Below are 7,352 nucleotides of genomic sequence, written 5' to 3'. Positions count from 1 at the left end.
ACTCTAACAATGAAACCATGAAATGCTAATGATGAAATCATGAAATGCTAATGATAATGTAGAAAGAAAAAAAAAGATAAGAAACAAATTTGATTTTACCATTTGAAGTGGGAGTTTCTATTCTTATTACTAGAAAACAAAAGCTTAAATAGATGATTCCTGAAGCTCCCGTGGATAACACTATGGATTGAAGAGAGCATCCCCAAAGTGATACTTGTCTAAGGGAGATTGTGTGCGCCTTGGCTTTCCTTGGCTCATCCCTCACCTGCCATGACATCCAGCTGCTTCAGAAAGCCCAGGAGACACTGTTTCCTTTGTGGGACCAGAAGGGCTAAAGCAAGTGGCAGATAGAGGGGCAGGCTAGTGGGTGGGAGCCCTCCTGGTCAAACTTGAAACATCCAGTCAGGACAATATATGAACTTGTTACTTATCTTGACATTTTGGAGCTTTTGGCTGAACATAAGACCTTAAGTTTAAAAGAATTTTAAATGCAATGTCTACTTAAAATTTTCTTTCCTGAAATGAATTAGAAGATCCAATTTTTGAGGAGGAAACCAGTGGAAATAAGAACTATTTGGATGTGTGGTGATGCACTGTTCCATTAGAAATGGTTTTTTTAATCATGCAAATCTCACCCATTTGTGCTCAGACACAAGGCATAGCTTCCTTCCTTTGCCATTCCTAAAAGGTATTTTTCTTTCTTCTTTTGAATGGAGTTGTTTTATGGGGACACAGTTACTTTCCTACATTATCACATGACGCTGGAAATATCCTTGACCTGGAAAGTCTTTTCTTTTATTTTAATATGATTTGGAAGAATTTTAGAAATTGCTACTGTCTGCTAAGAAACATAGTAATTCTATTTTGTTCTAGTCCCTGTCCACCTCTGTGCCTTAAATGCTCAAAGAAGCTTATGGATTTTTTTATTTAATATTTTCCAACCATCTAAATCTACAGTTTTCAACTGTAAACTAGGGAGCAAGAGACAACATGAGACAATGAATGGAGATTCTTTTTTTTTTTTAATATTTATTCATTTATTTGGCTGCACCAGGTCTTAGTTGCAGCATGTGGGATCTAGTTCCCTGACCAGGGATCAAACCTGGGCCCCCTGCATTGGGAGCTCAGAGTCTTAACCACTGGGCCAGCAGGGAAGTCCTGAATGGAGATTCTGAAGCCCTACCTTCCTTGTGCGTCTGTGATCATGGTGATAGCTTTCATTATTGTTATTATTTTGGCTGTGTTGGGTATTTGGCTGTGAGGGGTTTTCCCTAGTTGTGGCTAGCAGGAGGCTACTCTCTAGCAGTGTATAGAGTTTTCAATACAGTGGCTTCTCTTGTCGCAGAGCTTGGGCTCTAGGGTGCCCAGGCTCGGTAGCTGCGGCCCCCGCGGGCTCTTAAAGCATGCACGGACTCAGTAGCTGTGGTACATGAGCTTAGTTGTCCGGTGGGCACGTGAAATCTTCCCAGACCAGGGACTGAACTCATGTCCCCTGCATTGCCAGGTAGATTCTTAACCACTGGACCGCCAGTGAAGTCCAGCGATACCCTTCTTTCAAATTTCATGTTCGAAAGCTTAAAGCAAAGTTTGATTTTTGTCCCTCAGATGTGTGTGTACTCCTCTTTGGAAATATTCATTTTTGAATCTGGAAAGTGTTGGGGAAAGAGGCAGGATCCTGGGCAGTTTGAAGGGGGCCCACACACCCCCAAGCATCCTGCCTGGGTCAGTTAACAGGATAAACCTCCTCCACAGAAGGCCATACAGGTGTTTCCACAGCCCGCTCCTGGACCTTGTCTCAGGTCCCCTAGCCCAGCCTAGGAGGTGCTAGACCCCTCCTTCTCACAGTTCCCAGGGCACCAAGCAGTTTCCCCGCCCCTTTCCTCTGCTGTCCCCTCCAGCCTGACCAACCCCTTCCTTCCTACGCGAATATTCACAAAGCACCAGCACAGACTTCAGAGCTGCAAAGTCACATGACCACCACACCTTGACCATCCTTTTATATTCCTTACTCAAGTCCATGCGGAAGTTTATTTTTTTGTTTGCTTGTTTTGAATTAGTTTGTTTCTTGCATTATCTCTAAATGTGACTATATCAAATCTTGTCAAAGATCGGGCTCAGCCAGGGTGTGTAACCTTCTTGGTTGTGACTTCAATTAGATTTTCCTAAATGTCCTACACTTTCAAAGAGATGTGAATGCTATCAGCAGTTAAACTAAGCAGTCTGTTTCTCAAGGCTTTCCTTTACAACATCACCACCAAGACATTCACCAAATGACAGTTACCTAGAGGAACGACAACAATGTGTTTTGGAATGATAAAAACCACGCTGGATTCCCAAACGCACCTGAAAGAGTGTTTCCCATATAGTCCATCTGCTCTACCTTCCCAGGCTTTGGCTAAAGCTCCATTCAAACTAGGATACTCAGAAAGGCAGTGGCATCAGGGTTTATATTCCCCTTGTAACTACCTTCTTTGTGCATCTGTGACCACGGTGATCACAGATCTGTTATGGATTAACTGTAGCATCGATGGGCTTCCCTCGTGGCTCAGATGGTAAAAAATCTGCATGCAATGCAGGAGAACTGAGTTCGATCACTTGGTGGGGAAGATTCCCTGGAGAAGAGAATAGTTACCCACTCCAGTATTCTTGCCTGGAGAATTCCAAGGACAGAGGAGCCTGGCGGGCTACAGTCCATGGGGTCGCAAAGAGTCTGACATTACGGAAGGACTAACACTTTCACTTTTCACTGTGCCATCAACAACAACAAAATTCCTTGAGTCTCTAGTTCTCTCGAGACCTAGTTTTCCCTCCCCTTCTTTTTTACTTATGTTTTATTCTGCAGAAATGCAAGTCAAAGCACACTTTAAATTAATCAGTCATCAATAACAGTTAAGTCCCCAGCTCTCCCTACTTCTGATTCTCCAGCCACCTGTCCCCTGGAGATTCCAGCTAGGATGTGGTGTGATCATCATCTCTGAGAGAAAGTTAATCCTCTTCTCTGGAACACACCAGGGCTCTTTTCTCTTTTGTGGCAAAGCACAAAATGACATTTAGACAATCCCACTTCCGTCCCTGAGATGGCTTGTGTAAGAGAAAGGGGCCATTTTCTTGCTCTTGACCTTCCTCCCCATTGAAGTGACTGCAAGCAGGTGTGCAGATCAGGAGAATGCTAGGTTAGAAATGCCAGCACTTCAGACCCTGCAGGAGGAATCTTCAGCTGAGGGAAGAGCCACTTCTGATTGGTCAGAGCATCCCACATTGACCTGTGTGTCATCAGGCGGGCATCATGCCTAGTTCTGTTTCCTAACACCGCCAGTGGGTGGCAGGTAGGGGAGGTGAATGAGATGAGATAGGCTTTTATTTGGGTCAACTCCAGGACAACTAATTAAGAGCAAGTGAGGCACTGAAGGGTGGTTTCAGAAAGAAAAAGTCTGCTAGGATCACCATTTTCTCTGATTTCAATTTATCAAAGGAACTATAAAATCCTTAAGATTTTGAGCTCTCCAGATGATTCTATTAGGCAGCCAGAGTTGAGAACCACTGGTCGACATCTACCATTGTATTTATTAACAAGGCTTTTAAAGATAGAGCAGCAAGCAAGTCCATATGTTTTTGAATGTATTCAAATAGGTAATTTCTGGAAGCTCACTCCCAGTCCAGAAACCAGTGTGCTAGAGAAGCAGCCATCCCTGGCCAGGTACAGGGCACCCACCACCTCTCTCCTTCCTGCGAATATGTTCTTACAGATGACTTTGCTGCAAGTGAACTCAGAGCCCAAGGGGAGGGAAGATGCCTCAGAAGAGCAACACCAAGCCCGAGGGGTGTGGAGGAGCACAAGACATTTGCCTCCTGGGCGGGGATGCTGATAATTATGGGATGGTTCTGACCTACAGCGGCTTCCCTGGTGGCGTAAACAGTAAAAAAAAATCCACCTGCAATGCAGGAGACCTGGGTTCAATCCCTGGGTTGGGAAGATCCCCTGGAGAAGGGAACAGCAACTCACTCCAGTATTCTGACCTGGAGAATTCCATGGGCTGTATAGTCCACAGAGTCGCAAAGAGTTGGACACAACTGAGCTACTTTCACTTCACTTCACTTCTGACCTACAACCCATATACACAGCAACCATCCCATAATAATTGGATGCCCCATCATTTATTAAATAAAATATTGGAGCCCTGTAATTTTTCCTATGTGAAAGACTTTGACTGTGTGGATTATGACAAACTGTGGAAAATTCTTAAAGAGATGGAGATACCAGACCACCTTACCTGTCTCCTGAGAAATCTGTCTGTGGGTCAAGAAGCAACAGTTAGAACCAGACATGGAACAATGGACTGGTTCCAAATTGAGAAAGGAGTACATCAAGGCTGTATATTATCACCCTGATTATTTAACTTATATGCAGAGTACACCATGCGAAACGCCAGGCTGCATGAAGCACAAGCTAGAATCAGGATTGCCGGGAGAAATATCAACATCCTCAGATATGCAGATGACACCACTCTAATGGCAGAAAGTGAAGAGGAACTATAGAGCCTCTTGGTGAGGGTGAAAGAGGAGAGTAGAAAAAGCTGGCTTAAAGCTCAACATTAAAGAAACTAAGATCATGGCATCCAGTTCCATCACTTCATGGCAAATAGAAGGAGGAAAAGTGGGAACTGTGGCAGATTTTATTTTCTTGGGCTCCAAAATCACTGTAGATGGTGACTGCAGCCATGAACTTAAAAGAACCTGCTCCTTGGAAAGAAGACTATGACAAACTTATACAGCATATTAAAAAGCAAAGATATCACTTGCTGACAAAGGTCCATATAGCCAAAGCAGTTTTTCCAGTAGTAATGTATGGATGTGAGAGTTGGGCCATAAAGAAGGCTGAGTGTCAAAGAATTGATGCTTTCAAACTGCAGTGCAGGAGAAAACTCTTGAGAGTCCCTTGGACTGCAAGGAGATCAAACCAGTCAGCCCCCACCTCCAAACCCCACCCTAGACCTTAGTGAAGTTCCAAATGGACTGAGCGACTGAACAACAAGAAAGGAGAAGGCAGCAACCAAGGCTGGGACTCACCAAAGGGCCAAAGTCAGTTGGACAGCCCAGTGGTCAGTCATCCTGGGGACAGGGCAGGAACCTCCACTGATCCAGAGTCAGTGGCTAGAAGAAGACTTTAGAACTTTATGATGGCCTGGGGTGGGGTTTGGAGGTGGGGGACCCCAAAGGAGGAACAAGCCCACCCACTTAACCTTTGGGGGGGCCATGTTCCCAGGAAGCTCCTAGTTTACTGTACACGGTGACATCCCTCACAGGTCACTGAAAGAAGGTGCAAACCAGCAAGAACACAGTCTTTGAAAATGGAAAGTGTCCGATTCTGTGAGCCCATGGACTGTAGCCTGCCAGGCTCCTCTGTCCACGGGATTCTCCAGGCTAGAACACTGGAGTGGATTGCCATGCCCTCCTCCAGGGGATCTTCCCTGCTCAGACATGAAACCCAAGTCTTCCGTGTCTCCTGCACTGCAGGCAGACTCTTTACAGTTGGAGCCACTGGAGAAACCCTTAAAAATGGAAGGAAAGTTAAAAGCCTGGCGTGGCAAGCCAGGACTGAGCCAGCCCCGTCCAGGGTGAGGAGATTGTTTACCCAGCGACCAGCCCCAGCAGCACCATCTGTTGGTGAGCTCCCCTCCTTAAGAACATTCCACGTGGGATCAGTCAGGTGTTGTTTAAAAAACAAAGAAAGAAAAAAGCTGTTCAAGGACATATCCCGTGCAGGCGTGGTCACGTGAGGCAGCCACAGGGGAAGGATGGGGGTGGGAGCCCGGGGCCCTCCCTGAGGCCACAGGGCCGGGAACCCGGGGACTCCTCCTCAGCCAGTACTCTGTTGGGGCAGGAATCGGGTGGGTCAAGTCAAGGAAAGGCTTCGGAAACTTTAGGCTGAGTGAAAGTTTCTGGCTTATCTTTCTACCATACCCTACAGTATTCTTCTCCATACCTGTTTTTAAAATATACAAACACCTATGCACAGAATATACATGCATGTGTAGCATGTGTCTGAAGTTTCGGGTGAGTGGGGCTGGACTGGGATGGTTGGTCCCTTCAAAATCTTTCTGAAATACAGCATATTTCCTCTCAATTTTATTCAAAGACTCAATTTTATCCAAAGAAGCAATAAGCCTTAACATGGAAGAAGCTTAATTTTGCTAACATCCAGGGATAATAATCATAACTCATTTATATTTGTTTTAGAATCACTTTCAGTGTTGATGTAACTTTAGAGTTCAGGCCATCTTCATGATCTCCTCCTGCTCCCAGACCTCCAAAGTGATCATCAGAAAACACCAGGGTAATTCACACACACACACACACACTAAACCCTCCATAGCTCCCCATTGCCTACTGGAAAAAAGGTCACACCCTTTGACTTGACACATAGCTCTGCCCCTGTCTGTTTCACCTCCTCCTTCCACCGCAACTCAAATAGGTGCCTTCTTTCCTCCATGAGCTTGAACTCGCTGTTCCTTATTCCTAGAATTGCCTTTTCTCCTTGATCTGACCTTTAAGTTCTCCAGGATTGTCTTCAAATATTGCCTGGTTCCAGATAATTTCTCATTCCCCGAAATGATCATTATTCTCCTTTCTGTGCACCCACTTTGTAACTTATTAAATTTATTTAATGGTCTGTTTGCCTGTCTCTGCTGCTATGTTGTGACCTTAACAAACAGGAACTTGGTGTTCACTAATGGATGCCACCAGAGCCTGTGTGCCACAGGCTCACAAGTGCTGACTAAGCATCACTGTGATGCTACTTCTCAAGATTTTCATGAGATTAATATCATATGAGTAAAAGATCTAGCTGCCTAGAATATAGATCTAGCTATTAATATTATACATTTGTTAAATGAACGCTCAAATCTCATTTTATCAAATTTTACTCACATGGCCATGCAGAAAGTTCATATTTAAATTCGTGCAAAGTGGACTCAATCAGAGCAGGCAGAGCCTTGGGATGAGCCTGGAATGCTCACTCCCTTGGCCCCTCTACGGCTCAGCTTTCTAGCTCTACAGATTCACCAAAAGTATTAGTCATGCCTGCCCCACAAGACAAGCAGGTCCAGGAGTGCCTGCCAATAACATTCCTGGAGTTCTATCACCAGCGTTGAAGACTTACTGTGAATCGAGGACTGTGCTGCCCACAAAAAGAATTGAACATATTCCTGTCTCTCAAAGAGAGCAGGCAGCAAAGACAGACAAGACGACAATAACAACAAGCTAGAATTTGGTGACTGTTGTCAGACAGGTACAAGCAAAGTCCATTCACAGCATGAGGGAGGGAAGGTGGGAGACGGGAGCGGCGTGGGGGC

Source organism: Odocoileus virginianus, chromosome 22 (genome assembly GCF_023699985.2).
Source record: "Odocoileus virginianus isolate 20LAN1187 ecotype Illinois chromosome 22, Ovbor_1.2, whole genome shotgun sequence".
NCBI classification, from domain to species: domain Eukaryota; kingdom Metazoa; phylum Chordata; class Mammalia; order Artiodactyla; family Cervidae; genus Odocoileus; species Odocoileus virginianus.
Note: the sequence above shows the minus strand (reverse complement) of the source record.